This window comes from Saccostrea echinata, unplaced genomic scaffold, assembly GCF_033153115.1.
Source record: "Saccostrea echinata isolate AGI-Se365-2 ecotype Australia unplaced genomic scaffold, CSIRO_AGI_Sech_v1 ptg000076l, whole genome shotgun sequence".
Taxonomy (NCBI): Eukaryota; Metazoa; Mollusca; class Bivalvia; order Ostreida; family Ostreidae; genus Saccostrea; species Saccostrea echinata.
This window is the reverse complement of record NW_026889825.1, coordinates 271,543-277,969: the sequence shown is the minus strand read 5'-3', so window position 1 is coordinate 277,969 and position 6,427 is coordinate 271,543. Positions and strand designations below refer to the sequence as shown.

Here is a 6,427-nt window from a genome sequence, read left to right as displayed (position 1 = left end):
GCAACATATTGCAGCAGGCGTTTATGCAACATATAATGTATACGATTACAGTGTGATACTTATGTTATTTTTGAGATTCAAGTACGTTTTGAAGAAGGGAGATGGTGAAACATCAGCAGTTAGATCACGGGCGTAGTAATAGAGGGCAAATGTCCCCACCACCACTTTTGAGAAGGGGGCGGTCAAGAGTATCTTTGTGCCCCTTCCTCCATATTTTTTTTACCTGGGTAAATATCTCCCAAAAATAATGTCGAATACTCATAGTTGGAATATCAAATATTTTTTTTTCTTTTTGCTTGTCAAATAACCTCCCCCCTTGATCTTTGTGACTAAGCTTATGCAGATTGTCCACGATGATGAGGAACGATGAAGCAAAAATGATATAACATCGTTCTAAGTAATAAGACGTTAGATCTGATCGGCTGATATTGACATTTTATGCAATATTCTGTCATGATTCACTGTTTATATTTTTTGCGGGGCGGGGGGGGTCCAAGCTGTGAAGATTCACGTAGACCTATTTGAGATTCACGTCTATTTGGAGGATCCTATGTTTACCATATGGTGACAAAACATCAGACCAGAGTTAACAAAACAAACAAAAGTTTACAGAGCCAGTTCACTTTCAATCTTTTTACTTGGGATTGATCAATGAATAGGCCTAATACTACATGTATATTATTAATACAACATTGAAGCAATGTCGTTAATTATTTTCCTCATCACAATATTTATCATGTATACTTTGCAAGCATATAATTTTTATTTCAAAAAGAGATTGATGATTTTTTTTGGGGTGTGTGTAATAAATAGAGGATATTCAATGTTTTGTAGTTGATATGGAATTTATTTCACGAGTGGGACAGGATTTTTTTTTATATTTTCATGAGTGCGAATACACATTTCTAGGCATAATTTATGCTTGAAATACACCTTAATCAATGCTTATCATATTGTAAACTTTAGATATTAAACGTTCATTCTATATCCAAAAAGGATCACAAACATGACAACTGTTTTTACTATTGTCAATGTGAGGCATGTGAATTTCCTACATGCACTATATTTCAGACATGCTGACCTTCACCTTTTTAATATTGTGGCTTTCGTAGAATAAAGAGCCCCATGAGATTTCATGCCCAACTGGTAAATTAAAGCGTTTCTTTCTTTTAATGAACAAAAGAAATACATAAATTATTAAGTGATAAGTACAGTATTAGTTCTTGAAATTCATCATACATGTATTAGTTATTGAGGGGAAGGAGGGATTAATGATAAAACAACGTTAATTTTGTTTTTTGGTCAGATATTGAATTTTGATCTTGCCCCTTTAAGACGATAAAATTGAACTGGTATTCCTTGTTAACAAGCAAGGAATTATCAAAATATGTACGTTAAAGCCTAACAAATGGTATCATATCGACATTATTATTTGGAATATATAAAATAATGGGATTATTTCTATGCATTTTTTATTGCGACAAATATTACGCAAAAATTATCATAATTTTAACAAGTCAAGAAAGCGTAAACAGGGCAATTAAATCAGCCAGAGTGTATCATTTTTTCTGATCTCCTTGTACAAGTTGACAATATTTTGACGTTATAACATTCCATTTGAAGAGGACACTAATTTTTTTTTTTTACAATTGTAAGGTATAACACAACAACATGAAGCGGTCATAAGTTTCCGTATATTTGTCTTCGGTCTTTTCAACAAAGGCATAACACAAAAAAACTAGTACGCTGTTGTTCCGTAAAATCTTTATCACGCACACTTCAAATAAATTTGATCGACTCGCTTCTGTATATTTCCTATAAACAAGCATTCTGAGAGTATTGCATTAGCAATACTAGTCCCCTACCGGCAAGTGTAATCTGGTTTCCGTTAAGAATTGAAAATGCCATAATTCCGTCAAAAATTAATGAAGCGGGACGAAATGCGAACTTGATCTACATGTATAACTAATCAAGGTAAAGCCACATACCAAAAATCAGCTCAATATCTACAAGCGTTTAGAAGAAAATTGCGGAAAACCCTTAAAAATTGAAAAGGCCGTAATTCCTTCAAAAATCAATGAAGCGGAACGAAATGCAAACTTAATCTGTAACTCATCAAGATACACTCACATACCAAAAATCAGCTCAATATCTGCAAGCGTTTAGGAAAAAAGTGCGGAAAACCAAGTGGGACAGACTGACAGATCAGACAGAGGACAGAGAGACAGACAGCTAGACAGACAGACAGACGGACAGACGGACGGACGGACAGACTCAGAGGAAACCTATAGTCCCCTCCGGTTTCACCGGTAGGGGACTAATAATGGTCTATTTTTTACTTAGATATATCACGATAAATAATCTTTAGATCAATTTTTATCTCGTTATAACGAGATAATTATCTCGTTATAACGAGATAACTAACTCGTTATAACGAGATATTAACTTATAACAGATAACTTACTCGTTATAACGAGATACTGACTTATATTTAATTTTAGCGGTATAGAAATTGGTACATGAAAGTGTATAAGTCGTCCAAGAACATTTCGAAATAGTGTCAATCATCAGATATAGTTGTCATAAATAAATTGCCAAAGTTTGAAGCAAGTATATTTGGCAATATTATTTTAAGAAAAATATCGCGTCCTAAAGCAACAATTTAAGGAAGCGTTTACGTATTATTGTGTAAATGTATTCGCCTTAGAATTGCTATACTTATCAAAATATGATTAATGACAGCGAGATAGTTCAAGATTTTATCATAAGTAAACCCCAGAGCTAATTAAATTTTCAACCATTCATCATTTGTTCAAGTTAAATTTGACTGATAATTACTAGCTAAAAATTCAATGGCATTAAAACTACAGCCATTTCTATTCCTATGTTGCTATTAAATCTCGAAATAACGAGAAAACTATCTCGTTATAACGAGAAAATTATCTCGTTATAACGAGAAAATTATCTCGGTATAACGAGATACTTACTCGTTATAACGAGATAACTAGCTCGTTATAACGAGATAACCAACTCGTTATAACGAGATACTAACTCGTTATAACGAGAAAACTCGCTTGTTATGACGAGTTAATTTTTTTTATCTTCTCAAAAATGAGCCTATCCGGCTTTCGTATTTATCAGCATTTGCTTACTGAAATAATATTTTCAGGCAAGATATACATGTGTATTGGATCACATGAATACAGTTAGTTTAAGTACGATTAACCATAATGATAGAAATTGAGTGACAAAGACCGTTTAGGAAAAATTATACGTGTCTCGGCTCAGAATATGTACAGTCCCAGGGCACAAATAAAATTCTCGCAAACGCTGAATATTTGGTTTAAACAATTCTGGAATTAAAAATTCATGGGTTCCTTTTCTTGGAAAGGTTTGATTGAAAGAGCCTAATGATCAGCAATTTATTTGTATGAAGTAAAAGAGTGCATACGAGGGATAATGACACTTGGCTGTTTTCACCCATATTTATTAATCTTTGATCCTTTTATTCGCTCCTACCCTTCAAAGTTCTCACCCTTGGCCTGGATACACTTTTTTAGACGATTAATCCACTTCTGGAAATTTTTTCATACTCCTCAATAGGAATACCCATCATATACTGATAAATCGCAGACCCAAGGGCATTTCGTGATTTGTATCTTTTTCCAGATATGTGGAATGTACGTTTGGGGAACACTAAGAAGTCGCATGGGCTAAATTTGGAGAAAAGAGGTCTAGGACAGTAAACAGTAACCTTTCCCAACTCCAAATACAATGCGTGCTTGGTGTGCAGGCGCATTGTCGTGCAAAGTACCCATTTTGTGTTGATGACTTTTGTAATATTTCACCAGTTTTTAATAGCATTTTAATAGAATTTACCTGTGACGGTCTTGCACTTTGGCACAGGAATTTGCATAACAGGGCCTTTATTGTCAAAAAAATTACATATAAAACCTTCTTCACACTTCGTAATCTTTTAGCAAGACTAGGACGTTTTGCATTATTTGATGCCCACATTCAGTTAGAACTCAAACTCAGTTTGGGCTCAAAATAGTATACGCAGGTCTCATCACCAGAAACTAAATTATCAAAAGTCTTTTTGGTATATTTTGAATATAATTTTAATAATTTCTTTGCATTTTCAACATGAACTTTCTTTTGTTCATCACTAAGCAAATGAGGCATCCACCTAGCATTTATCTTTCTAAGCTTTAGATGTTTTTTTCAAAATACTATGAAGACGTGCTAACGACACTTTTGTCTTCCGAGTCAATTGCCTCACGGTATATCTTGCGTCTTTCTGTAGGATTTGGTGGATTTTTACGATGGTATTATTGGTTGTAACTGTTGCAGAGCGACATTGGCGAGCAGCATCTTTGAGGTGTTCATAACCTGTTTTGAATTTAACAACCCACTAACAAACAGACCTTTGAGACATTTGACTTTCCCATAGATATCACAGACCTCAAGATAAATATCTACGGGTTTAATGCGAAGTAAGGACCTACCTTTTATATAGGCCCTAATTAAGTGCATTCTTTGCTCTTTTTCCAGTCATTTTGAGTATAGTGTAATGAATACGCTATATAAAGCAATATACACTGTAGCTGTGAACATGAAATTTTCTACCGCTACGGCTCAGTGATCAATATAACGTGTTTATATGATTTCAGTAAGATATTTACACGATTTTCACGCGAAGTAGGTGAATCTTTTTTTATTTCACTTCTGGTCCGAAGCTATGGCCAATTTTCAAATTTTAAAATGGAATTTTGTCCGTTTTTTATTTCTCTAAAACAGTTTGAGGCAAATAAGTGAAATGTACTGGAATACCAAAGTATGACATTTGTCAAGTTACAAGGCGGTTTCATTTGTTTCCAATACTTCCTGTCCGAAACCGGAAGTGGATTTGTGTTTCGATCAATTTTTGGCTTCTTCGGTTATATATATATATATATATATATATATATATATATATATATATATATATATATATATATATATATATATATATATCTGTTTTGAAATCAGATGGCGAATTTGTCATTTTCCCCATTTACCTAGTGTGTATACGTTGTGCAAAAAAAGATAACTCTGACTTGTAAGTGAGAATAGAACTTTCGAGACTGTTGCGATTAAGGCGGATATAGCGTTCACCGAGCACCGTTTTTGGTTCTAAATTTATTTTTCTATGGGGTATACGGAGAACGCTTGATTTCACCAAGAGGCTTGTAAACAAAGTTGATAACGTCAAAACCGTGACAATACTGTTTCGCAAGACATCGCTTTATTTACATTTAATGAAGCGATTTAAGAGAGGATATGAGAAAAGGAGGAATGGAAACACGTGGCAGAAAGGCAGATTTGATAGAAAGGTACTTAAAGTTAATAATTCAGCAAAACATGGGAATTACTATCATTCGTAGTAATAATGTTGAGCAGACGAAAGTGTGCACTTGTTGACGTTAGAGGACGTGCTGCATGTACCTTTGTCTCTCACATCACAGTCATTGTTATGTCTAACATGCTCTTCATTGTCAGATTGACACTTAACTTCAATATAAAACTTGCAGAATGTGAAGGCGTCCAGTCTCTGCTGTCTGACCCTAAATTGGCTAAAAGTGGAATGTATATGGCCCTCAAAGATGTGTCAACAACTTCAGTCATAACATTGAGATCTGCCTTGTATCTGTGTTCAACAAATAGATGTGTACTTTATGCATAGACTTGCAGGTTTGTTTACTGAATATGTTCATTAAGATAAATCATACTTATATTAATGCAAGACATTGTGCACTCATACACACACCCATGTATAGGGATTTTATATATTAGTAGTAGTACAGTTAAAATTTGGTATCTCGAACATTGAAATTTGGGTTCCGTAGATATTTGAGATATCTGTATTTACCTGTACTATGCAGCCCTAGTAAGAATAATCTAACTTTGTCTCGGGTGGAGCCCTCACCGGATCTGTACGACAATATCATTTTAACGATAGAATCTATATGCAGCCCATATTCCACACTTGAAATGTTAATGATAATTCTTGTTATAGATACTTAAATGAATCACCCCCCAATTTTACAAATAAAATATCACAAGTATTTTTAAAACATATATTACTCTTTGCTATGTTCTATATAATTCATCATGATTATTGAACATTTTATTTAGGTCAACTAGAACTTCAAACTGTAGATAAATGGCAAAGAAGAAGTTTTAAATTCCCACTATGAATTACTGAGAGGCAAAGGGTACCATGGTATGTGTAAACATTAAGCTGCAGTGTTCCTGATGTTACACCATTTTGCTGCAGGCAATATTGAATAGACTGATGGTCAGGAGATCAAATGCAGAAAAAATCAAAAATTTCATAATTTAGCCAAAATATTTATTTTTCAGGTATAAACTTAATCCCAAGATT

At 33.8% G+C, this 6,427-nt stretch overlaps 1 long non-coding RNA gene across 1 annotated transcript; it reads left to right on the top strand.

The window, feature by feature from the left end:
• The first annotated feature begins 5,281 nt into the window (after positions 1-5,281).
• On the top strand, positions 5,282-6,217 carry LOC133176506 (uncharacterized). Its single transcript, XR_009719479.1, has 3 exons — positions 5,282-5,375; positions 5,574-5,733; positions 6,178-6,217. It is a non-coding gene; the product is annotated as an uncharacterized LOC133176506 (long non-coding RNA).
• Positions 6,218-6,427: the final 210 nt, after the last annotated feature.